We start from the raw sequence: 26,489 nt of genomic DNA on the forward strand, positions 1-26,489 counted from the left end.
TGGTGGATAGATGGCTTCTAATTTGACATGGACAACAGAATAAGGGACTGCAAGTTCAATGAATAGTCTCTGGCCAGAGAAACAAGGTCAAACACTTAAGTTTCTTCACTTCCAGTGGTTCCTGGTATTTCCAGCTGAGTGGACATCTTTCTGTGACCAGTGGGTGCCACCCCACCTTCTGCGGAGTATGCATGAGAGATTGTGTTGGACAAAGAGCTTCAAGGAAGCATGCCCCCAGGAATGGGGTGTTGGTTCAAGGCTTCCCATACACTTGGCTGCACCTTTATTGCCTCTACCTTTATTCTTACTATATTCTTCTTGGCTGTACATTCGTTGTCTTTATTCTCATTTTGGCTATTTTTCTATTGATCCGTGAACAGAGCATGTTGTATTTTTCCAGTCCAATAGAGATGGCTTCTCTAAGTAATAAAGACTAAGGCCAAAGATTAAATGTGGGCAATCCCCCAATCAATCTATCATCTGATGTGGCATTGCCTCCAGAAACTCCTACAACTTCACAAGCGTTTTTGCAGCTCACGAATAGTAAATATAAAGACTTAAAATTTCTAGATATGTCTAACAGACAAAATCAATGAACTAAACTAAGTTAGAAAGAGTTATCCCAGTAATTTAGAGAGTTCTAAAAAGAAGGGACCTCTGATTATAAAAGAAAAAGAAAGATTCTCCCAACAGTTATGATTAAATTTAGTCCAACTTACATTATAGGGAATAGATGGTGTTTTCACACAAAATATAAAGTTAGTGACATATTTCCTGAACCAACCAAGAACCATTTCCTTATACAGGAGCTTATAAAGATGAAATTAGTTGGATAAAATTAAAAAGAGTATAATGTAAGTACAGCCCTGTCTTAGGTTTGTTAATTATTAAACATAAAAAAGGCTGAATAGATGACGAATTTTATTAAACAATATGCTAGACTTGTTTCGCACCACTTAGCTTAAACAGTTGGTGGGATAGTCATTAATTTTCATGTAATTCATCAATGCTTTGCCTTTAAAAAATTGATTACGTGCTTAAATAAACAAAGAATCTATGTCACAATCACACACTGTATAAAAATGTTAATTCTCCTCAATAAAGATACACTCAGATGCAACTCTTTTGAGTCTGTGTCTGTTTGTCACTTCGCCGACTCCTTTGCCCACCTATCCCGAGATCCCTGTCCCGTCGGTCCCAGTGCTCCGGCAGTGCTGGTCCGTCGCAGTGGCTCATGAAGGTACTGCCAGCTATTCAGAGTGCTATATCTCTCCTTAAGTATGGAAATATGAGAAACATTCATCTTGGAATTTCCCTATAAATATTTACAGTGTCAGAGCTTTTTATCTCTGTAGGAACCTTACTCAAGCCCACAGAGTTTCTACTGGAGAAAAGTCATACCCATGTAGGGGCCCAGCCTAGAGCTGTTGCTCAAACTCAATTTCATATGAATCATAATGGATAAAAACCATAACCATATGGGGTAATGCCTTTATTTGAATTTAACATGTTACTGAATATCAGAGACTTCATATGGTACAATAAGGACATATATAAATTATTATATATTAAACATATATTACATTTAATATTACAAATATATATTGCCTATCTATCACATGCCTGTTACATCGCTATTGTATATCTACTCTATATATTACATATCTATTCCATGTACATGTATAATATATTGTATATTTTAATGGACATGGGAATGCTTTGTAATACTTACATTCTTTGTCATTGGCATTAAAATAAAAAAGAATCCACTGGAAATTCTTGTCATTCAGTTGAAGTTTCTAGTCATCATTCATTGACACAGGATCCAGATTCAACTGGGTGACTGGGAATCACTGAGGGCATGAAAGTCTGAGGGCCCGGAAGGGAGAGAGTCCTGAGGGCTCTATCTATATAATGGGTTTCTTATATTTATCTCTGTAACCTGTCCTCTTCTCACATTCCTTCACCTTACATCTAGCCATTAGCTTCTGTCACTCCTTATGTCTGCATCACTTGGGTATTCACCCATAATTCTTCATGAAAACAGCAGTCTATAGTCCCTGGATTCTGTGTTTCTGCAAATCCTGGAGGATAAGACACAAAGTAAGGGAACAGATAACCCCAAGCCAGAGGGGCCTGTTCAAATCTGGTACTACTCTGCAGTTTCAGAATGTTCATTGGCCACTATTAACTTGTTCAATTAAATCATCAGCTCACAGCCTTCCAGGGCAGGAAAAGATGAGACTCCATGTCTAAGTAGCCAGTAAAATGCCAGACTAGAAGCATGGCTCAAGTATTAGAGTGCCATTCAAACAAGCCAAGCAAATCTGAGACCTTGAGTTCCAACCCTACTATTGATAAAAATAAGTTTATTAATTCATGAGGATTTTATATTGGTCTAATACATTTCCCATAAATCCAGAACCTAAATGAATGTGTGATTGTGTACAAAAACACTCTACTATGTACCAGGGATTGAGTGAGCTTGTAAAGTAAGATAAAATGTTTTGATGTAACTGAGGGTTATTTAAAAAGCTATTAAATTTACATAGGCTCCTAGCAATAGTCACTAAATTGAGAATGATTCTGCATACTATATTTATATTATATAATATATACTGAATTAGATATGAAAAAGTATCATCTATAGGAATATTAGTACAAATCATATTCAGCTTTAGTATGATTATACTGTTCTAAAGGTGCTAAAATAAACTTCCTAGTGTTTGTCCCATTCCATGATTTTATTAACATGAAGACACTAGTATATATGGCTCAATTAGTCTGAGAAATTAGTAAAAGCTTACAGGCACCATTCAAAATGCCAGAAAATGAGATTTTATGAAACATACCTTTTATTCATATAAGAGACATTCAATGCCAAAAGTTAATCCGATAAAATAATGAAGAGGAGTACACACAAAATAAAAGTATCAGAGGTCTAATATAATTTGCTTATGCCTTGCAGCTGTCTAGGTTTTTAGTATTGCTCTGGCAACAAAATCAGACTTTAAATATATAACATATATTAATATTACATTAAGCATATTAATGTGGATTAATTAATATATGACATAGTTTAATATATTTTATATAATTATATTGTATACATTTATATTATATTATAATATACTTAGTTTTATTAAATATATTTATGTATTTTGCTATACATAAATATATGTTTAGTATTATTTTATAATTATTATATTTTATATAATATATAACATATATTAATTTGATAACTTTATATTATTAAGATTATATATCAGTGCCCTCCCTGCTTGACAGTACCTTCCAAACCTCAGGAAAAGTTTTTCATAGTAACCTGGCTCTAGACTGACATTTACAATTCTTTTTAGCTGTAGAGAGTGCACAATCTCTTCCATATTAAATTAAAATCTATTTAACATCCAAATACCTCACTCTCCCTGGTAATCATCTTCTAATTTACAAACTAGAGTATCTTTCTGGACATGTGTGTATGAACTGAAGATGGATGGAGTCTGCTGGACAGAGGGGTGTTCATTTGTTTTCTCCTCGAGTCTCATTCATATTTTTTGTATGTTTTTGTATGTGGAGCACTGGTGCTCATGTCTCAGGATTGGCACAAAAATAAAGAGAAAATGAAAAAAGAGGAACAGGGAGGGGAAGTCCCAACAAACGTTTTGTGTTTTTGTTTTGTTTTGTTTTGTCATTTATGGGGCAGTGGTGCTCCTTCTAGCTCCCTCAGGAAGCTGAGATCAGGAAGATCTCAGTGGGAGTCCAGCCTTGGAAGGAGGAAAGGCCACAAAAAGCATGTCTCCAAACAGCTAGCCCAAGCCAGAAGTAAAGCTGTGGCTCAACTTTTAGAGCGCTACCATGGAGTGAAAAAACTGAGGGAACAATGCAACTCAGACCCTGAACAGAGCAACTCAGACCCTGTGCTCAAATCCCAGGAGTAGCAAAAAAAGAAAGAAAGAAAAAAGGAAAGAAAAAAGAGAAAGAGAATGTAGGGCAGATCATAACAAAGTTTTTGTGGATTTTTTTTTGTTGTTTTGTTTTGGCCAGTCCCAGAGTTTGAACTCAGAGCTTCTTTTGCTCAAGTCCAGCACTCTCTCTTCCACATCACCAACACCCCAAAAAATTCAACTGAGGCCCTGAGTTCAAATCTCAGGAATTGCAATAAAAAAAAGAAAAAGAAAAAATGAAAAGAAAGATAGAGGGACGTCCAAAAAATTTTTTTGTGTTTTTTTTTTGTTTGTTTATTTTTGTTTGGCCAGGCCTTGGGTTTGAAATTAGGGCCTGGGAAATGTGCCTGAGATTTGTTTGTCCTATGCTGGCATTCTACCATTTCAACTACTTCTGAACTGGGCAACCCAGGCCCTAGGTTCAAATCCCAGGAATGTAAAATGAACGGTGTGGAGGTCACAATAAAAGCTTTACATATTTCACCCCTTTCCAAGTCCTGAAGCATTTTCTCTTTCCCAGTCTTGGGTCTTGTCCTGGGAACTGCCTGAGTTTTCTTAGCCCTAGGCTGGCGCACTACCACTTGTTCCAAAGATGAACTGGGCAACTGAGGCCCTGAATTCAAGCCCTAGGACTGGCAGTAAACAATAGGCAGGAGGTCTCAACAAACTTTCTATGTTTGCTTTATGTTTTCCCCCCTTTACTAGTCATGGGTCATAAAGTGAGGGCCTGGGGACTGTGCCTGACTTTTTTTTTTTAGATTTCAGCATTATATAATTTAATTTTTATCATACATGTAAGAAAAGAATTTTAAATTAACAGCAACCATATACTACATAAAAGTAAAATTTCTCACTGAAATGTCTGAGTGCAAGTAGAAGGGAAATTCACATTTATCTGATTTTTAATATTTAAATTATTGAAAAGCTTATGCTTTATTAAATAATTAGCACTATCAAAATACACCATCAAAGTACACTATCACATAGCTGTGGTTTCTATGCCTAATAACTTAAATGCATTCATTTTTCAAACTCCTGATGAACTACCTACAATATCAATATTAAGGAATTCTTTAAATTTGTCATATAACACTAACACCAAAACACCCCTGTACCTCGAAGGATGTTGGAGAAGGCCCCACGAAAAAATGCACCAATTCCCTCATGTTGGTATATTTTCATAAAGCCGTCTAAGGTTCCTTTATTTTGCCACTGAGACTCACCACTCTGCATCATCATACGTCTTCTAACTGTGTCAAAGGGATAAGAGAGTATTCCAGAACATGTAGTCACAATTTGAGCAATGATAAAGGAGACAAGAAATGGGGTTTCCTTTGGTTTTGGTAACAAGCCCTTAACTGTATCATAAGCTCCAAAGTAAGAGGCTCGGTACACAATAAGGCCCTGAACTGAAACACCAAATCCTTGGTATAAGTCAATAATTCCTTCTGATTTTGCTATGTTCATAATACAGTCACCTAAACCCTTGAACTGTCTCTCTTCAGGACCTTTTCCAATATCAACACCTAAACGGGTTTGGGCAAAATCCAGTGGAAATACTACACATAAGGATATTGCTCCAGCAGCTCCACCAGAAGCCATATTTGCCAAAAACCACCTCCAGAAATGTTTTTCTTTATTAACTCCCGACATGAAAAGCTGTTTGTATTTGTCCTTGAAAGCAAAATTTAGAGCTTATGTTAGAAAATACCTGATAACATTCACAAATTGCCACGCCAATAACTGAAATAACCCTGCTCGTGGGGAATCCGTACCAGGCAGTCCAATTTCTCCCCCTTTTCCAGCTTCTTCTTCCCGGACTCACTCTACATGGTAAAGAGGCATCAGAACCGGCAGTCACAGGGGCCAGGAGAGAAAACCGCTGCAGCTTGGTCCTGGCGGGTGTGCCTGACTTTATTTATTTATTTTTTTTGCTCAAGACTGATGCTCTACCACTTGACACACAACTGAAACAGGAAACCCAGACCTAAGTTCAAATCCCAGGAATCCAAAAGATAAAGAAAAGGAAATAGGAAAAGAAAAAGTAAAAGAACAGCAGGGAGGTCCCAACAAACATTTTAAGGTTGCTTTTTGAAAATTCATTATTTATTTATTTTGGTGCCTTGAAGTCATGGGCCTGGGAATGGTGTTTAAATTGACTTTGTCTCAGGCTGACACAGTAGCACTTGACACACAGCTGAATGAGATAACCCAGACCCTGAGTTCAAATTCCAGGACTGGCCAAAAAATGGTGAGGAGAACTCAAAAACTAAGTTTTTTGTTTGTTTGTTTGTTGTTTCCAGTCCCAGGGCTTGTTCTGTTTCCCAGTCTTATGGCTTGAAGTCCAGGCTTGGAAAAAGTGCCTGAACTTCCTTTGCCATATGCTGGTGCAAGAGAACTTGACCCACAGCTGAACCTGGCAACACAGGTTCTAAGTTCAAGCCCTAGTACATGCAAAAGGAAACAATACCGGGAAAGTGTATGAGTGATTTATTATTGTTGTTGTTATTATTATTAAAAGAATAAATGGCATTTCATTCCTCAAATGAATAACAATGGTCATCCTGTTGGCAGCCAGTCCATACTTATTAACAGATTCTCTGTTTCTCAGAGAACACTATGGTGCCATAAGCCTGAGGGCAGCTGGAGGAGTGTCCCTGGGCTATGCCTGCCTTTGTGCCCTACAATAGCCAGATTGAGCCCTCGTGGTCACCCCCGTGGGATTTGCCTTCCACCCCTGCCTGAGTGGGAGGGCAATTAGAGGCCTCTTCCTCCCTTCCCCTTGCTCACAGCCAGGTCTCTGTGACCACTGCCTGTGGTGGTGGGTCCCTTTGGTCTCCATGTCCACTGTGGGACCCATCATGGAGAGACAGAGCCATCAGGTGCTAGGGCTCTGAAGATAAGAGCTTTGTGACCACTGTAGGGAACAGAGATCTGCCATTCTCCTACGCAGGCCAGTGATGGGCCTGTGCTGTGAAGATAAGCATGGAGCATGATGTGGGCCTGTGTGCAAATTCTGGGAAGCCACTACAAGTCAGCATGCTCAAGGATGTCTGAGCTCAAATCTCAAAATATGTGGCCTGGCGGATGAGATGGAGGGTGCGGAGAGGTGGAGAAAACAGAATTATGCATTGCTTCATTTTGTCCTAATGTTTTCATTCTTCCCTGCTCTGTAGACCAGACAGGAGGCTCAGAGAGGTGACGAGACAAGGCCATGGTCATACAGAAATAGTACTGGGATGCTATCAAGTCTGTTGGACTGCAGTGTCTAGCCCCTTCCTTCGGCATAAATTGGTGGTGTGGTCAGAGTCTGGAACTGGCTGTTGGTGCACAGAGCCAACTTTCAAATAACCCCTGTCCTTCCCCAATCTGAGACTGTTTAGAAGTCATCATCTCTTGCTTTCTCTTCCTTTTCTACTTGAGGCTACAAGGGCCTGTGGACTCAGTCACTTTTCTGGGTTCCAATCTTCCCTTAGCATCTGTAAATTTATGAAGCCTTCATATATTCATAATGGAATTTCACCAGCTTAAACTTCTAAAGTCAAGACTCTGATGACCCCTGCCTCAGCTTGTAATTACCATGAAGGACCGTGGGCCTAGCATTGCCCAGATCTTGCATATTTATGTGCTGGTCCTCAGGCTTGAACTCAAGTCCTGGACTCTATCCCTAAGCTTTTTTACTCAAAGGTAACACTCTACCACTTGAACGACAGATTTACTGCTGGCTTATTTGTGGTTAACTAGAGATAAGAGTCTCATAGACTGTCTTGCCCTGGCTGGCTTCAAACCTCTGTCCTATATCTCAGCCTCCTGAGTAGCTAGGATTATGGTGTGGGCCACTGGCATCCAGGAGATCTTGGAAATTTTAAGAGAAGTTAGAATTGTTGCCGGGCACCGGTGGCTCACATCTATAATCCTAGCCACTCAGGAAGCTGAGAATCTGAGGATAAAAATTCAAAGCTAGCTCAGGCTGGAAAAGTCTCTAAGACTCTTATCTCTAATAAACTTCTCACAAAAAAGCCATAAGTCATGATGTAACTCAAGTGGTCGAGCATCAACCTTGAGCACAAAGAGGCTCAATGACAGTACCCAGGTCCTGAGGCCCAGGACTGGCAAAAGAAAACTTGTAGATGATGGGTTTATGAACTTAGGGCCTCTTGTTCTTGCTTAGCTCACTTGCTGATGGCTGGTACTCTAACACTTGAGTCATGTTTCTAGTCCAGCATTTTTGCCTCTAATTGGAGATGTGCTTCTTGTGGACTTATCTGCCTGAGCTGGATTTAAACACCAATCCTCCAGATCCAAAGCTCCTGAGATGTTAAGATACAGATATGAACCATTGGTGTTGGGTTAGGAAGTGTAAATGTTTATATTAAATACATGTTTTAAAATGGCTCATGCCTGAAATCCTAGCTACTCAAGAGGCTGAGATGTGAGGATTGTGGTTGGAAGCCAGCTTAGGGTAGGAAAGTCTATGAGACTCTTATTTCGATTTAACTAACAAAAACCCCAGAAAAGTGGAGGTATGGTTCAAGTGATAGATTGTTAACCATGAACATAAAAGCTCATGGCCCTCAGTTCAAGCCTCAAGAGTAGCCCAATCAAAAAGATGAAAAAGATTTACTTCCATGTTACAGAACAGGATGAAAACAAAGCTACTGATTCTGGCATAATTTTAATTAGCCCGGCTGAAAATGATTCCATATAATCTATCCATTATCTGAAATTCACGCACATCATGGAAAATTTCACAGTTGGAAGAAAAGAATAGGAAAATCTGTATGTATATGGTGTGATCTCCAGGATGGTTTATATAAGAAAAGCAAGGTGTAGACCAATGCATTGAAAATTGCTATTCAAACTTGAAGCTGAAGCCAGAATGCATGTTTGAAGCATACTGCACTATCTGCCTTTTGCTTAGAGGGTAGGGGAGAGAGAGAGAGAGAGAGAAAGAGAGAGAGAGAGAGAGAGAGAGAGAGAGAGAGAGAGAGAGAGAGAGAGAGAGAGAGAGAGAGAGAGAGAGAGAGAGAGAGAGAGAGAGAGAGAGAGAATATTCAGTAACAAGGGATAAGAGGGTCATTGGCTAAACCAGTGTCTCCCATGGTGAAAAGCCCAAGTGAGTTAGCATAATGGAACGTTTCCTGAATATTGAACTTAGATTCCAGCAGTACTGAGTTCTAATACTAGATCTGCTCCTAACAGCCATAATGACTTTTTCCCTTGCTGCTACCTAACACAATTGTTATACATGGATTGATTTATGTGAGACTGGGATCCATTTGCCTGCCCATCATTGAATCCTAGCACCTGCTAAAAAGCCTGGTGTGTGATAGGTTGGTTTGTGGAAAAACAACCTTCTTTGTTTGTTTTTGTGCTAGGGCCTTGCTTCTTTCACTTGGCTTTTTCTGCTCAATACTGGCTCTCTACCACTTGAGCCACAGTTCCATTTCTGATATTTTGGCAGTGATTGGAGATGAGTTCAATGGACTATTCTGCCCAGGCTGGCTTTGAACCTCGATCCTCAGATCTCAGCCTCTCAAGTAGTTTAGGATTACAGCCGTGCGCACCACACACACACACACACACACACACACACACACACACACACACACACAGAACCCTAAATGCAATTTGTAAATAAATGATAGTAATTCTTAAAAGTGTGTGTGTACTTTTAACACTGGCTTGCTTAAAATAAGTATGACATGCCATAAAAGGAAAATTAGATAGCCAGCAAAAAAAGTTATGTACCCCATAAAAAGATCAGTGGTTGCCACAGGTAGGGTTTGGGAAGGAGGAAGAGGAATAAAGAGAGAAGAATAGAAAGGATTTTTTGTTGTTGTTGTTGTTGATCATGGGGCTTGAACTCAGAGCCCTGTCTGGTTTTTTGGTGTTTAATTAGAGATATCTGTCTTACAAACTTTCCTGACTGGGCTAGCTTTAGACTAGTAGCTGGGATTACAGGTGTAAGCCAGTCCCACTGGGAATTATATGTGAGAGCCACAACCACCTGGCTGCAAAGATTTTTTCTTTTAGGGCAGTGAAACTCTATACAATTCTGCAATGGTGAACATGTCATTACACAATTGTCCAAAGCCAATGAATGCACAACACTAAGTGTGAACCCAAATGTTCACTATAAAGCTCTGGATAATAACATGTTAAGTAGTGTAGTTAATAATGTAGTGAGATAAGAATCTCTCAGACACTCAGTGTTAGTGACTCAAGCCTGTAATCTTAGCTACTCAGGAGGCTGAGATCTGAGGATCAGGGTTCAAAGCCTGCCAGAGCAGGAAAGTCAGTGAGTCTCTTCAATTGATCACAGAAAAGACCAGAAGTAGCTTTCATCAATGTTAGCATGCATTCTTTCATGAGTGTGTGTGGGCGGAGGGGTAGAGGAATACAAAACATTTAAGTACCTTCTCCATTTGGTTGGGAACTTAAAATTGCTCTAAAAAATAAAGGCTACTAAAACCAAACAAGAAATAGCAAAATGTGCACATGGTCCTCCTCGTGAGGCTTACAGCCCAATGGGAAAGCCCAATGTCAAGTGTTACACAGCAGCCATTAATGGTGTGTCCTTGAGCAAGCAAGCCCATGTTAAAAGTACGCACAGCAGGGTGTGGTGGCTCATGGCTTTAATCCTAACTACTCAGGAGCCTCTGGTTGGAGGATCTTGGTTTGAACCTGGTCTAGACAAGAAAGTCCAAGAGACTCTTATCTGCAAATAAGCATACATACACACACTCACACACACACACACACACACACACACACACACACACACACACGTGCACGCACGCCATCAATGGAGCTGTGGCTCAAGTAATAGAGTGCTAGCTGTAAGTGCGTTCATGCACATACACACACCCACACACTCACACAGACTCACACACAAAAAAAAACCATAAGAAGTGGGGGAGGGGAGATTTTCTTTTGTGCAAGGAGATCAGGTTTCTCCAGGAATGTGTCAGTTGAGCTTGGTGAGCCCCAAGAGAGGAGGAGGACTCACTGGAGATCCAGAAGACACGTTTTTTCAGGCTTGCTTTTGGCTAAACAGATCTCTCTGTTTCAAGCCTGGAAATCACACCATTATACTCCTCCTTACTTAGTAGATAAGGAAATGGGGGCTAAAGATTTCTGATGATTAGGTGGGAAACTGGAGACACAGTCTGTGAATAAGCAGTTTGTTAAACAATATTAAAAACAAGCTAAGCACTGGTTACTCATGCCTGTCATCAAAGTGACTCAGGAGGCTGAGATCTGAGGATTGTGGTTCAAAGTCAGTCTGGGCAAAAAACATTATCTTCGATTAACCAGTTAAATAACGACAGCAATGAAAAGCCAGACATGGAGGTGTGGCTAAAGTGGTTGAGCAGAAAACTAAGTAAGAGAGCAAGCCCTAGTACCAGCACACACATACACACAATCAATCAACCAATCAATCATTAATCAATAAAATATGTTAAAAACATGTTGATCCATATACAAGTGCCTCTAGCCTGGTGGATCCATTCTTCTTTCACAACCCTTGGCTCAAGGCTTTGGCCTCATTAGCTTGAGGTCCCATGGTGAAAGGCACCCGGTTGGTTCAGCATGCACCAGTCAGCGCCCAACAACTCAACTCCTACACTTTTTCACTGCTCTCCCAGTAAGGGAGCAGGGGCAGAGCAGGATGCACCATTGCGGCTCAGGAGGGGGGAGACCTAATGTCGGATGTCAGGGTCGCCCTGGGTAGACTGAAACCCTTCTGAAAAGATGGAGGTCGACATCCACAGGTGTGTGCTAGGAAGTCTGTAAGAGGGTGTTGCAGGCCTGGTGGCTCCACTGTGCCCGACATTGGTGTTGGAGGCGGAGAGACTTCCCCCCCATGGCGATGACTTAATGGTAGCATCCTGCTCCCTGGCCAGCGAATGGTGGAAGTGCAGCAAAGTTGGAGCTGGGCTGGCATCTCGGCCCTTGTGCTCCTGGAGCTGCTGCTGCCCTGCCAGGTGGACGCACACATGGGCACAGAGTCTGGAGCGGGCTGCGCGAAGGTGCTGGCAGGTGCGGTGAGGCAAGGAGAAGCGGCTTCTGCAAGCAGTGGCTCTGGTACTGGGAGGCCCTGGTCTTCCTGCCCAACATGGGGCTGTGTGGGCTCTGTCGGCAGCCGGATGGCATCCCTGGGAGGTCGGGGCGGCAGCAGTCCCCTCGGTGGGACAGGTGAGGGCCTTGGGTATGGTGGGGCTAGGGATGCTCCCGTCCCCCTCCCCCCTTCTCTGGTTTTACTTCAGACCTTCGGCTCCTTCTCTCTCCTCCTCCTCCTGTTGGTGTCCTCCAAGGCAGCCCCTGAAGAGTCTGCCCTTCTTTCTATCCCCCTCCCAGATGGGGTAAATTGAGGCTCTGAGGACAGGGATTTGCCCACTCGGCAGAGTCAGAATTAGAACCCAGGGCCCTTAGTGCCCATTATGGGACTCTTATTTTTATATTCCATACTTTACAGTTTGTCCGTCTTTCCGTTGCCCTCTCCTGTTGTCTCACCTGGTCCAGCGTTCTTTTTCTGGGTAGTACCCTCTTTGCACATGCCGGTATCACCAGGGTGTGAGGCTTTCTGTAGGACCGGTTTGCCCATCACTTCTGCTCCCCTCCCTCACCCCCATCTGCTGATCCTGATGTATTTACTAAGGTCATTCCCTTTCACGTTTTGCCATTTGCACAGGGACCTCTGGAACTCTCTGCCCCTTTTCCCTCATCCTTCGTCCTATTTTTATCTCAGGTCCTGTGAATTCCTTGGGGAGTGAGTGCAAAGATCCTCTTGGAGCTTCCAGTCCCTTGGATGGGGTGAAAGGTGAATTTCTGGTTCTTGAGGAACGTGCCACATTTGACCTCCCGGAGAATAGAGGTGTCCAGGTGGAGGGATCCCCAAAAATGTCCCAGAGCTCTGTCCCCTGAGGGCAGAATGCCACATACCTTCCTTCTCTACTTCTTTCTGATAAGATGTGATATTTTTTGCAGCCCAAACTGTGATAATAATTGTTTTTGCCTCTTTGAAACTCACTCATGTCTCACGTATCTGTACATGTATATGGACTAAATTGGCATTTTTCTTCATGTGCATGTGTGTGCATGCTCAGATCGTGGCTCTTGAACTCAGGCTTTGGGTGCTGTCCTTTAGTTGTTTTTCACTCATGGCTGGTACTCTACCACCTAATCCACAACTCCACTTATGGCTTTTTGGTGGTTCATTAGAAATAAGAATCTTACAGGCTTTCCTGGGTGGACTGGCTTACAACCAGGATTCTTAGATCTCAGCCTCCTGAGTAGCTAGGATTACAGGCATGAGTTTCCAGCTCCTGGCTTGGATTTCTGCTCAATCACATCACTCTACCTCTCTCATCTCCTGGCAAATCTATGCATGCTTGAATTGCTTTGTATATTGGGACATTTAAGATTTGCTTAGGGGATTTTTGTAGTCCCATGGGAAGTGGGTAATGTTCATATCAGGGTCAGAATTGACTGTTGGCTGCCCTCACGGGAAGAGGCTGACTTTTTGACGTTGATGGGTTTTCCTTTCTCCTCAGTGTCAGGCTGCTGCCTGACCATTCTGGTATCTTGAGCACAGACAGTTCTTTGCCACAAAGTAGATCAATTGGAGTTTAACAATTACTCTAGTTAATTGTTGCAAACCATCCAAGAGGAGTTGACTTGATCATTATGGTACACCTTAACTGTTCAGAAACTGAGGAAAGTTAGCAATGGCCTTTCTTAAACCCTGAGTTCAAACCCTGATAGCCAGCCTAGCCTTTTCCCCCTTAAATACTGTGTCTTGTATGTTTTTCTTTCTTGAAATCTCCTTCAATTCCTATCCTGTACCAGTATCAGGGTGAAGAGGCCAGGGCTGTGTTTGGCTTTGTCATTAACTTGCTGTATGTGGTTATCATCCACCAACTCCACTCTTGGATCAGTTGCCAGCATTCTGTGATGTGATTAGTGAGTGCACACAGGGTTACTGCCTTTTCCTGGGTTTTTGTCTTTGACAGCCTCCCTAGGTTCAGGGGTTCTATATCGGCAAAGCCCCAGGCAAAGGGGGTGTGTCCTGCCCAAGTGCACGTCTCCTGCGGAATAGCTGTGACCAGGTCTAAAAGAGTTCTTGACAGTCTGTCGTTGCCTAAAGAAAGTTGTCATATTTCAGTTAAGGCAGGTGCCAAAGAAGTTCTGATTTTCATTTCCTATAGACCTAGATGTGTAGAGAGAAGGTCAAGGTAAACTGCCAGTTTGGCCTGAGCTTCCAAAGAAAATTACTCACATATACAAGAAGGTATTGATTGAATAAAGCAGCCTTTGGGGCAGAAAGAGTGGAGAGCAACAGCTGGATGGATGTTCCTTGGAACACTGACCTGCAGTGTGTGGATAGCTCATGGGGCAGTTTTAATTCTAGTTTAATTTCATTTTCTCTGAAGTAGCATAAAGAGGAGAAGGAAATGGTGAATGGGATTGGTGTTTCAAGTCTTGTCAACTGGCTGTTCTTCCCTTACAGAAAATTTCTCCTTCCTGGGTGCAGCAGAAGAGCTCTTTTGCAATGATAGGCTTTTCTAGTGCTATAGGATGCAGCATTCAGCTGCAGCCTTTCAGGAAGATCCTGCCAAATTTCCACACAGCCCTTTTGTGTTCTACTCTCTTTGCAGAGGCAGAGCCCTGGGCTTGGCCTTCCCAGTTACTTCCTTGTTTGAATGGCAGCTGGCCTTGAAGGAAGAGGCTGACTTTCTTCCAGTCCTCATTCCACACTATCCTGAGCATGCATGTAACACATCAGGCTGCTGTCTGGGAAATCTGCTATGTGGAGCACTCTGCGCTCTTATGAAGGGTTGAACAGCTGGTTCTAAGCTCAGTCTGTTACTCTGGTAATTGTTGAGAACTTTTCCACAGTACCTCCTCATTGATCTTCCTGGCAGAAGTAACCACAGAGCCTCTGGAAGGAAGTCTTAACAGGACTTTTGTCTAAAAGAAAATTAGGTTCCTTGTGGATTTGAGAGAAGTTTATCTGAGGGCAACATATCCATTATTTGAACAGTCCTCTTAACTCTTTGATTCCTCCATTGAAGATTAAAAGAGCATTTAGCTGTCATCTGCTAGAATGTAAGTCACAGAACTGCCACCCAGTTCATCCTCAGTGTATCTCTGGAACTGGGCAAGACATCTGATTTATAAAGGACACATAATGCTTCTAGGGTTTCTGAATTCATGTGGTCAGACAGCTGGCTTCTCATAAAGCTGCAAACCAAGTAGGAAAGCCAGCCATGTAAAGAAATACCTCGAGGTGAACTTGGTTAACTGGAAATAAGTCCTGTACCAGTTAATTGCTCCTAATGATGTTTCAGCTGTATGAGCCACTTGTGTGCATGTCTTTTGTATTTTGCGTATACCTGACCTTCTGCATCTTGTACTTGGATCATAGACAGAAATATAAAGACTTGAATGAGACTTTTGCTTCTCCAACAACCACAATGGCATGGGGAATGGAGGTAGTTTTGTAGCCTTTGTAGCATGTACAATTCAATGGGGAAAGGATGTAGCCTCTTGTAGTTCCTGTTGCCAAGAAGTGCATCGTGGCCTCAATAGGTGAAGATGTCTTGACATATTGTGTTTTTAAAGTACATAGCACATGGTGTAACACTTGGAAAAATGGATTTTTGTTGAGTGAGTGTTAAAGTGGGAGGGAGGTGCTTGAGAAGTCACTAGTCCATTATGGAAACAGGCAGCAAAAGGCAAATCACTTACTCGAGTTCTCACAGGAGGAATGCAGACATGAACACAGTGCTCTTCAAGTCATCTGTGTTCTGCTGCAAAGACTTTCTCTTGTGAGTCAAATTTTCATGCTGCAGTTTTGGTAGCCAGTACTTAATTACACCATTTGGTGCTGGAACCTCTCCACCCAACACACACACACACACACACACACACACACACACACACACACACACTACCTGTTGTGTGTGTGTGTGTGTATGTGTGAGTGTGTCTGTGTGTGTATGTGCCCACATGTGTGCCCGTCCTGGAGCTTGTACTCAGGGCTTGGGTGCTGTCCCTGAGCTGTTTTTGCTCAATGCCAGTGCTGTACCATATGAGCCACATCTCTGTTTCCCAGTGGGTTCCCTCCCACTTTTAGTATTTAATTGGACATCAGAGTTTCATGGTCTTGTTACATGGGCTGCCTTTGAACCATGCATGATCATTAGATCTTAGCCTCCTGAGGAGCTAGTGATACCTGACATTTTCGCAGATCCAGTTTTGTAAATTTTCTTTCCAGCCTTTTTACTTTATTTTATTTTCGGTGGTACTGAAGTTTGAATTCAGTGCCATGCATTTGCTCACTTGCTTGCTTGGCCAGGCTCTACCACTTCATCCACACCTCCAGCTTGCAGATTCTCTCCCCCGCTCTCTTTCTCTCTGTTTTTTTTTTTTTTTTTTTTTTTTTTTTTTTTTTTTTTTTGGTAGGTCGTAGGGCTTGAACTCTGCGCTTGGGTGCTGTCCCTCAGCTCTTCAGCTTAAGGCAAGTGCTCTACCACTTGAGTCATAGCGCTACTTCTGGTTTTCTGGTGGTTTATTGGAGATAAGATTTTCATGGACTTTACTGCCCAGCCTGGCTTTGAATGGCGATCCTCAGACCTCAACCTCTTGAGTAGCTAGGATTACAGGTGTGAGCCACTGGCACCCGGCTTCTGGTTATTTATTTATTTATTGGGGGGGGTCTGGTCGTGAGGCCTGAACTATGGGCCTGGGCGCTGTCCCTCAGCTCTTCAGCTCAAGGCTAGCGCTCTACCACTTGAGCCACAGCGCCACTTCTGGCTTTTTTCTTTTTGCTTATGTAGTGCTGAGGAATCAAACCCAGGGCCTCAGGCATGCAAGGCAAGCGCTCTACCACTGAGCAACCTTCTCAGCCCCTCTTGTTATTTTTATATGTATTTTATTGTACAAATATTGTATAGAGAGATTATAGGTACATGAGTATGGTAATGAGTACATTTCCTATTGAGAATTATTTTTACCTCCTCCTTTGTTTATCCCCTACCTTCCCTTCCCTCCCCACCTCCCTCAGCTCCTCCTCCACCTCCCTCAACCCCCCCTCCCAGCGAAGTTGTGTCTTCTACATCTCATTGTTACAATGGGTCAACCTGTATCCTTATTTAAGCATTTTATTATTTCCTTTCCCTCCCCAAATTACAAAAATATATTTATGAGATTCAGGGCACTGGAATCAAATACAGTGCAAACAGGGAGGAGAACAAAAAATATTACATTATAAATATGTTATAAACAATAGCAAGAAAGGAAAAACCACTTTGTCCCAATCTTGGGGTTCCTTTTGCTTAACATCATCTTATATGGTCATATATACTTAGCTTTTGACCTTTCCTGCTTGTCCTAGACATATACTAGTTATTGTAAATAAGGGAAACCATAGGACCTATGTGTCTTTGGGCCTGGCTTACTTCACTTAATAAATTTTTTCCAAGTCTTTCCATTTCCTAACAAATGGAGCAATGTCATTCTTTCTAATGGAGGCATAGAATTCCACTCTCTCTCTCTCTCTGCCCCCCCTATATATATCATATTTTCTTGATCCATTCATCTACTGAGTGGTGTAGAGAGCTGCGTGCAGCCGCACCTGGCAGATGGCGCCGGCTTCTGCCCTCTGCCTTCCTGATGGCGAGTGCTCTCTGTGGTAAACAACTCCTTATATGGCTAAGGCAAAGAATCTGGCTTGCTTCCACGCACCTGAACCTATTGGTGGTTCCCACGTGGCGTATCAGGGTTGGCTACCCAGCGGGTACTTAAGGCTGTGGGGAATTCTCCCCGGGGTGGGGGTCAGAAGATTGCTCAAAGGTCCTGAATAAACTGCAGAGAGAAGAGCTCGGTGTCCCGTCTTCCTTGGTGGTCGAGGCGGTAGCGACAGAGGGGCATCTGGGTTGGTTCCATATTTTAGCTATGTAAATAATGCTGCGATAAACATAGTTGTGCTGGTTTGCTGGTTAATTTTTAAGATCAGGGTTCATGAATGTTTCTGCCCTTGCTAGCCTTTTTTTTTTTTTTTTTTTGTCGGTTGTGGGGCTTGAACTCTGGGCCTGAGCGCTGTCCCTCAGCTCTTCAGGTCAAGGCTAGCACTCTACCACTTGGGCTACAGTGCCACTTCCTGTTTTCTGGTGGTTTATTGGAGATAAGTTTCACGGACTTTCCTGCCTGGGCTGGTTTTGAACTGTGATCCTCAGATCTCAAGCTCCTGAGTAGCTAGGATTACAGGTGTGGGCCACTGGCGCCCGGCTTCCTTGCTAGCCTTAAACTGTGTCCTCCTGCTCTCAGTCACCTGAGTTGCTAGAATTATAGGCACTTGGCTTATATTTTTTTTTTAAATTTGGTTATTTGAGGATTAAACTTGGGGCTTTGCCCTTGCTAAGTAGGAGCTTATCCCTTACTCCATGCCTCTAGCCTTATTTTGTATTGGTTACTCTCAAAGTAGGATCTCATTTTATGCCTGCAATGTGATTCTGTTGCTTCCTTTTGTCACTGGGAAAGATAAACATGTGCCATTGTGCTTCTCCCATAGCTGAGATATCAAGCATGCCCCACTGCTTCAAGTCGTTGGTTGATTTGAAGTCTCTCAAACTTATTGTTTTGGTTTTTTGACTAAGGCTGACTCTGATCCTTCACTTTTTACCTCCTCCGTAGCTAGGATTACTGGCCTGACTCACCATGCCTAGATTTACTTTCAAAGTAAGGGAAAGTACAATTACCTGAAGGCTGAATAACCTGAAGGGCATCAATAGGAAAGTAGAGAAAGTAAATCACACGTGCCATGTGGCACTGTCACTGCTATGCATGGAAAGTAGGGCCAGTTCATTATCAGGTGCAAGTAATAAATTGAGCCAGGCAGGCTTAAATGATTAAGAAGACACACTAGCTCTAGTGGCTTCAGGTATGATCTGGAGGTTTGTGGGACTGTCAGGGCATGGGCTTTTTCTCTCTGAGTTCTCTTGGTTCTGCCTTTATCTTACACTGAGCACTCTGTACTCCTCTCACCCCTCCTCACCTTGGTGGTAAAATATGATAATGCTTTCTGACATTATATCCATATGCAGAACCTAGAGGAGAGAATCTGTCTCTGTGGCCTCTGTAGAAAAGACAAGAAATGTCTTTTCTATTAGCATGATTTATTTAAATCTTATTGGACCACTTTGGATCTGATATGTTTATTATAATAGGATTCATTCTCAATCACTAGTCAGGAAGATGGGCTGTGCTGGGTGACTTATCCTACCTTAGAGCTAGGGATGGGATTGGGCCACCCCAGTCATATGGAAAGAGCATTTACACAGAGAGGCTGGCCATTCCTGGTTGTGGGGGTGGGAAAGATAGTGGAGAAGAGGCTGACAGATGTCCATGCCAGATCCCTGCCTATATCGAGGAGACTAGACTTGATCCTCAAAAGGCCACCACTTTGCAACTCTAGCCCTGTCCTTGTGGAGCACTGAACCTGCATCCTGTAGATCAGCACTCTCTGACACCCCTGGGCTGAGATGCTAATGGCAGGGGCCTCAGTTTCTCACTGGGGAGAGCTTGGTGTTAGGTTTGCCAGCCTTGTTGCCTCAAGATGAGTAGTTGAAAGCTGTCTTCATTGAGAATTATCTTGTCAGTTCTGTAGCTGCCTTCTCCCTGGTCTGAGAGTTGCCCCTCTCTCATTTGCATGCAAAGTCAGCTCACTGAAAATGTCTTGAGCTGAAAAAGAGCTTCTGTCTCTTCAACTTCCAACATCCCCTCCCTCTCCCATCCCCCGCCCTTCCTAGCTGGAGGAGGTGGAATGTTCATACTTTGAAAGCTAGAGGAAGCTAAACAATTCTGCTTGCTGTGGGTGGGTGGGTGTGTATTTATGAATGTGTAGCTGTTTCTCCATGTGGCTCTCTTTCTCACTCTTTGATCTTTCTATGCTTCCTGTTTGCTGCCCTCTGCTGAATAGAGATAGGAGAAGGAAGGGCCAAACAAAAAGCAGCCCCAGTTTTTCTTCTTTTTCTTGGGTTTTTGAGAAGTTGAAGCTGTGAATGCAGAATTTTCCTCAGCTTTCTTAGATGATGGAAGACACAACGTAAAATACTACTAGTAAGAATCATAATGAACAGGATATATAATATATAGGTCTATTCATTTAGCTGCCATTCGTTTAGCCCATCACTTCTTTTTTTGTTTTGATTTTTGGTCAGTAGTGGAGCTTGAACTCTGGGCCTGGGCTCTGTCCCTCAGCTCTTCAGCTCAAGGCTATTGCTCTACCAATTGACCCACAGCCCACTTTCTGTTTTCTGGTGGTTAATTGGAGATAAGAGGCTCACAGACTTTCCTGCCCAGGCTGGCTTTCAACCATGATCCTCAGATATCAGACTCCTGAGTAGCTAGGATTACTGTCATGAGCCACTGGTGCCTGGCTTGTTTGGTTGCTGTGTTTGACTGAGTTCAGGAGGCCAGACATTTAACCTCCCTGGACCATCTGTTTCCTGGCCTGTAAAGTAGAGCTTTACCTGTCTCCCATACCAGCAGAGTACAGCTAAAATTGGGCTTGTCAGAGCCAGAAGCTAGTGACTCATGCCTGTAATCCTAGTTACTCAGGAGGCTGAGATCTGAGGATCATGGTTCAAAATCTGGGAGACTCTTATCTCCAATGAACCACCAAAAAAAAGCCAGATGTGGAGCTGTGGCTTAAGTAATAGAGCACTATCCTCGATCACAAAAGCTTAGGGCCAGTGCCCAGGCAGGCCCCTATGTTTAAGCCCGAGGACTATCATAAGAAGAAAGTATAGGGTGGGGCTTTTTCATTTTTTGACCCATACCTCTTCCCATCTGGCCTTCCTTGAGGCAGCTGTCAGGTGCTGTGGCAAGGGGGTGAGTCATCTTTTCATCTGGGGTGGGCTGTGGGAAGAGGGTCTTCTAGAAGTGTCGTTGCATGGGTCTGGGTGCTCCTGCCTTTTTCTCCCTCCTCCATGCCGTCTCCTCCCACTGCTCTCTGCTTTCCCCTGGCAATTGGCAAGACAGCTGACTGCTCCTGCCACCAATGCCCTGCCAGGGAACAATGGGCCACATTAAGAAGGGCTGCCAGGTGCCATGCCAGAGGTATTAAAGGGACATTTGATGACTTTTAACCTGAATCATCAGGTTTAGTACTCTTTCACTCTGCAGCAGGTAAAGGGCAGGAAAGCCCAGGTATGGATTCCTTCCCCCTGGGCTTGTGGGGTTCTCCTTGTGGTGTTACTGTGTTTCTTTTACCCCAACCATGCTTTCAACCCTCTCCTCTCTCTGTGTGTATTTGTGTCATTCCTCCTCCCCCTCATTCCCAGTTGGTGTTAGGCTGTGTGTGTGTGTGTGTGTGTTTGTGTGTGTGTGTTTGTGTGTGTGTGTGTGTGTGTGTGTGTGTGTGTGTGTGTGTGTGTGTGTGTGTAGTGGCTATAAGACACCATTTTGGAACCCACAATTGCTCCGCTCCGTGTCCTATCCCTCCTTCTCCATTCCAACCTCCTCCCCCTCCTCTCTGTGCCAGTCCTGGGACTTGAATTCAGGGCCTGGGCACTGTCCCTGAGCTTCTTTTTGTTCAAGGCTAGCACTCTTCCACTCAAGCCACAGCATCACTTCTGACTATTTCTGTTTATGTGGTGCTGAAGAATCAAACCCAGGGCTTCATGTATGCTAGGCAAGCACTCTACCACTAAGCCACATTCCCAGCCCTGGCCTATCTCTCTTAATCTCTATCTCTCTTAACTTTTTTCCCTGTCAGATGGACAGCCATCTTTGACTTGAATACACCCCAGTGTTGGGGATCTCACTCAGTAAAGCTCAGCAAGGCTTAGGTAATCTGCTGTGGCCCATAGTGATTTAGAGGTTTTCATCATTTTTGTCTCCTTCTTTATCTTTCCTGGCAGGTAGAATTCATCTCTGTCATTTGGAAATGCTTATAGAATATAATTTGTACAAGCATAGTGGCATGGATGTTATGGTGTGTTTGTCATTTTCCTAAGGCCTTCCCAAGAGTGACGTAATGTTGAAGGAGTCTTCTCAGCAGGACAGCCTCTTTGGTGAGCCTTTGGCTGGGGAGAGAGGATCCCCAGGATCTACCCTCTGAACCTTACACTTCTTTTGTCTCTGGAAGCTCTAGTTCCAAATTTAACCAGTATGTTGTCTGTGATCATTTAGTGCAGAGCCTAATTTAGGTTTTGTATATAATACAGTCTCCAATATAGCCACTCGCTTCTGCCACTGTAGTATGTATTGCTGCACATAGTACATTCATCACCTGAATATGCTGTGTTTCAATAAAGCTTTATTAGCAAATTCCTCTTCTGATTTTTTCCTGGTAGAAGTCCTGCATTGTGAGGTGGGGGTCATCCTGAACTGTTTGATTCTGGGTAGACCCTTGAATTGGCAGAGCCTCTGTGTCCTTATCTGTATTTTGTGTGAGTTGGGAGAGTGAGTTCAGTCCTGGGGTCTCAGTTAAGATCTGAGTTCCCTACTGAGTCTGGCCCAAACCTTGATTCTGACTCCACCCATTTCTCTCCTCCTACCCTGTCTAGCTTTCCTGGATTCCAGCTCAAGGCTCCCAGCTCTTATCCCCACCTCTGCTGGAATCTCAGTCCATTCTTAACACTGAGCCAGAGAATGCGTTTATGAGTAAAATCAGAGGCTCCTTTGTCTTTTCTAAAATTCATTAGTGCCTTGCAGCTACTGCTCAAGTCCAAGCTCCTGCCTTGTCTGGCTCCTGTGTATCCCTCCAGCCTCATTTTGTGTGTGTTGGCTGTGTTCACTATCGCACTCCAGCCTGTTGGCTGTATTACACAGGAGGCTCACTTCCTCCCTTAGGTCTTTACTCAGAGAATGAATGAATGCTCTTCCTAACAGCTTTGACTTGATTCTTTTCACCTTTGAGGTCTCAGCTCTAGTGTCATCTCAGACAGCCTTTTTTTGTTTTTATTGTTTTTTGTGTGCTCCTCCTGGTTCTTGAACTCAGAGCCTGGGTGCTGACCCTGAACATTTTTGCTCAAGGCTGGTACTCTTCCACTTGAGCTACAGATCCCTGCTGGCTTTCTTGGTGGTTAATTGAAGATAAGAGCCTCATGGACGTTTCCTACCAGGATTGGCATCGAATCGTGGTCCCTTATATAGCAGCCTCCTGAGTAACTTGGATTACAGAAATGAACCATAGACATCTGGTTTGATAAGCATCTGTTAGAGCTGACATTTGGAAATTCCCTTATCACTCTGCAACATACCTGTGAATGATCCACTGACTAGAATCACCTTCCTTGTTGGTTTACATGTTTGTTTTTCTGCTTCAGTAGGTCTTAAGCACCGTAAGATTCAGGACCTCATCTGTCTTATATACTGCTTCTTCCATGGTAAAGACAAGCATATAGTAGCACTCAGTATCTTGACTGACTGCTGTGTTCCTGCTGAGATTCCGTGTGTGTGTGTGTGTGTGTGTGTGTGTGTGTGTGTGTGTGTCTGTCTGTCTGTCTGTTTCTTAATATTGGGGATTGAACTCAGGGCTTAGGCACTGTCCCTAAGCAATTCTTTCTTTTATCTTTTTAAGTCATGGAGCTGGAACTCTGGGCCTGAGCACTGTCCCTCAGCTCTTCTGCTCAAGGTAAGTGCTCTACCACTTGAGTCACAGAACCACTTCCAGTTTTCTGGTTTTTAATTGAAGATGAGAGTCTTGTTGAATTTCCTTCCCAGGCTGGCTTTGAACTGTGACCCTCAAATCTCACCCTCCTGACTAGCTAGGATTACAGGCATGAGCCACCGGCTCCCATCTGCCTTTAGCATTTTTTGCTCAAGGCTGTGAATCTACCATTTGAGCCATACTCTACTTCTGGCTTTAAGGTGTTTAATTGGAGGTAAGAGTTTGATTGCTTTGTCTTCCCTATCTGGTTTCGAATCTCAATCCTCAGATCTCAGCATCTTGACTAACTAGGGTTATAGGGTTGAGCCATGGATGGCTGGCCATCCAGGACTCTTGTCTGCTGCTGTTCCCTTTTAGGTCATTTGGAAGTTATTCTGCTCTTGGTAATAGGTGACAATGCACATTTTCCCTCAAGAGGCTGCATTCTTGTGCTCCCATCTCCTCTGGTGAGATCAGAGGCCTCAGAAGGATGAGCTTTCTGGAGAAGCATCTAGTTCTTAGTCTGAACTTTGATTGGAGACTTCCTCTTAAAATTGTCCATTAGCATCAACCTGTCCATCCCTTTGGCCTACATGGCTTTGTGGGTGGTGTCTCTGAGTGAGGATCTGTCTAGTTCTCTCCCTTCAGATGTCTTTTAAAACCATTTTTTACTACTATAATAAAGCTGATGTATAGAGGGTTATAGTTACATAATTCAGATGGTATTTTAAAGCACAAAAGAGTCTCTTTGGGGTGAGATTTTGTTCTGGAAATGTGGAGCTCTGTTTACTGTGTTGGGGGGAAGGTGTTTGCTGCAGCCGATGTGAATGTCCTGTGGGTCCAGAAATAGGTCTTAAGCAGAAAGGCTGCAGTCCAGTGACTCTGTCTTTTCTTAGGCCCACAGCTCCTACGAAGGGATAAAAGGAGTCACAGATGGAATTGTTTCTTCAAATAAGATCTGTGAAGCTAGGCATCAGTGGCCCACACCTGTAATCCTAGTTATTGAGGAGGCTGAGATCTGAGGATCATAGTTCAAAGCCTACTCAGGCAGCAATGTCCAATTAGTGTCTAGTTAACCACCAAAAAGTCAGAAGTGGAGGTGTGGCTCAAGTGGTAGAGAACAAGCCTTAAGGGACAGCTCCCAGGCCCAGAAGTCAAGCCCCAGTACCAGCACAACACACACACACACACACACACACACACACACACACACACAAACACACACACACACACACACACACACACACACACACACACTAACAATAACAAACTTGTTTAAATTCTAAGCCTCATTCCTCAGAATATTGCCTTAGTTGGAAATAGGTTTATTGTAGTTACATGGTTAAGGGGGTGTTCCTGCTGGAATAGAGTGGGGCCTTAATCCTACTTTGCTGGAAAGACTAGCCCTGCAAAGACAGAGGCAGAGATTGTTGTTAAGCTACCATCAGCCATAGCACACCAAGGGACCCAGAGGCAAGGATAACTGTCTTAATCTCTTCTAGCTCCTTCTGTTCCTTTTTTAATTCTTAGAAAAGATCCTCCCTTCCACAGAGGATTAATGAAGCCCACTGCCCATACATGTTCTTTAACTAAAGCCACTCTCCTGATTGAGAGAGCTCTACCAGAAGCTTTGAATACCTGTGTGTGAATACATGGTCCTTATTCTTTGTTACTCGACTGCAATATCTCTCAGTTTGATCTGAGTTCCAGCTACGTTGACACAAACAGTTTTGTTCTGGATCCAAACTAAATACTGTGTGGTAGGTACAAAAAACTGCTCCCAGGACTGGGAAGATGGCTTAGTGGTAGAGTGATTGCCTAGCACGCATGAAGCCCTGGGTTCCTCAGTACACATAAACACAAAAAGCCAGAAGTGGTGCTGTGGTTCAAGTGGTAGGTTGCTAGCCTTAAGCAAAAGAAGCTCAGAGACAGCACCTAGGCCAAGTTTAAGTTCCTTCCCCTTTACTTCCCCTCCCCTTCTTTCCCTTCCACTGCTCTCCTCACCTTTCCTAACAAATTCTAGAATCTGGTGACTTATAGTACAGACACCTCATAGTTTCTGTGGTTCAGGGATTTGCACTGTGCTGTATGAAGTGGTCTGGGTCATGTGAAATTATAGTTATGATGTCTAGCTCTTCAGCCTTCTGGGGTCTCAACTGGAGCTGGGTGGTCTGCTTACAATATTGTGTTGTAGCTTGATTTCCCTATAGCAAGTTATTCAGAAGGAAGAAGAGATCAAGCTGACAGCTCCATTCCTTCTTTGACCTAAATGTAGTCTGAACATGTCCATGATACTTGACACTCTCTTCTCTTAGTTAGAAATATACCTGAAATGCTGCCTCTGTGCAGAAAGAGCTCCAGACTCCAGCTCTTCAGGGGAGGAGTGTGACAGAATTGGAAGCCATTTGAGAGCCTGTTGTGTGCTTGACATCATGAAAGGTACAAGGGATGCAAGGTGCAGCCGCTGATCTACACTCTAGAAGTTTACATCTGCCAGAAAAGTTATGCTCTGCTCTATAACTGATGATGAGAAGGGAGACAGACTAGTTAGAGAGTTCTGAGAAAGTAAAAATCAGAATGGATGATAGCAGAGGGAGGCTTTAGGGAGGAGCTGGCTCCTGCCTTCATATATTTGCAGCTTGCCCCTGTTTTCTTTTATTTATTTTTTGTCGGTTGTGGGGCTTGAACTCTGGACCTGGGCGCTGTCCCTATGCTCTTCAGCTCAAGGCAAACACTCTGCCACTTGAGCCACAGCACCACATCCCATTTTCTAGTGGTTTATTGGAGATAAGGGTCTCATGGACTTTCCTGGCCGAGCTGGCTTTGAACCATGATCCTCAGATCTCAGCCTTCTGACTAGCTAGAATTACAGGTGT

At 43.3% G+C, this 26,489-nt stretch overlaps 1 pseudogene; it reads right to left on the minus strand.

Annotated features, from left to right (window-relative positions):
- Positions 1–4,974: 4,974 nt before the first annotated feature.
- On the minus strand, positions 4,975–12,510 carry LOC138811658 (ADP/ATP translocase 4 pseudogene; annotated as a pseudogene).
- Between the last annotated feature and the right edge of the window lie 13,979 nt (positions 12,511–26,489).

This window comes from Dipodomys merriami, unplaced genomic scaffold (genome assembly GCF_024711535.1).
Source record: "Dipodomys merriami isolate MVZ:Mamm:240054 unplaced genomic scaffold, mDipMer1.0.p SCAF_546, whole genome shotgun sequence".
NCBI lineage: Eukaryota > Metazoa > Chordata > Mammalia > Rodentia > Heteromyidae > Dipodomys > Dipodomys merriami.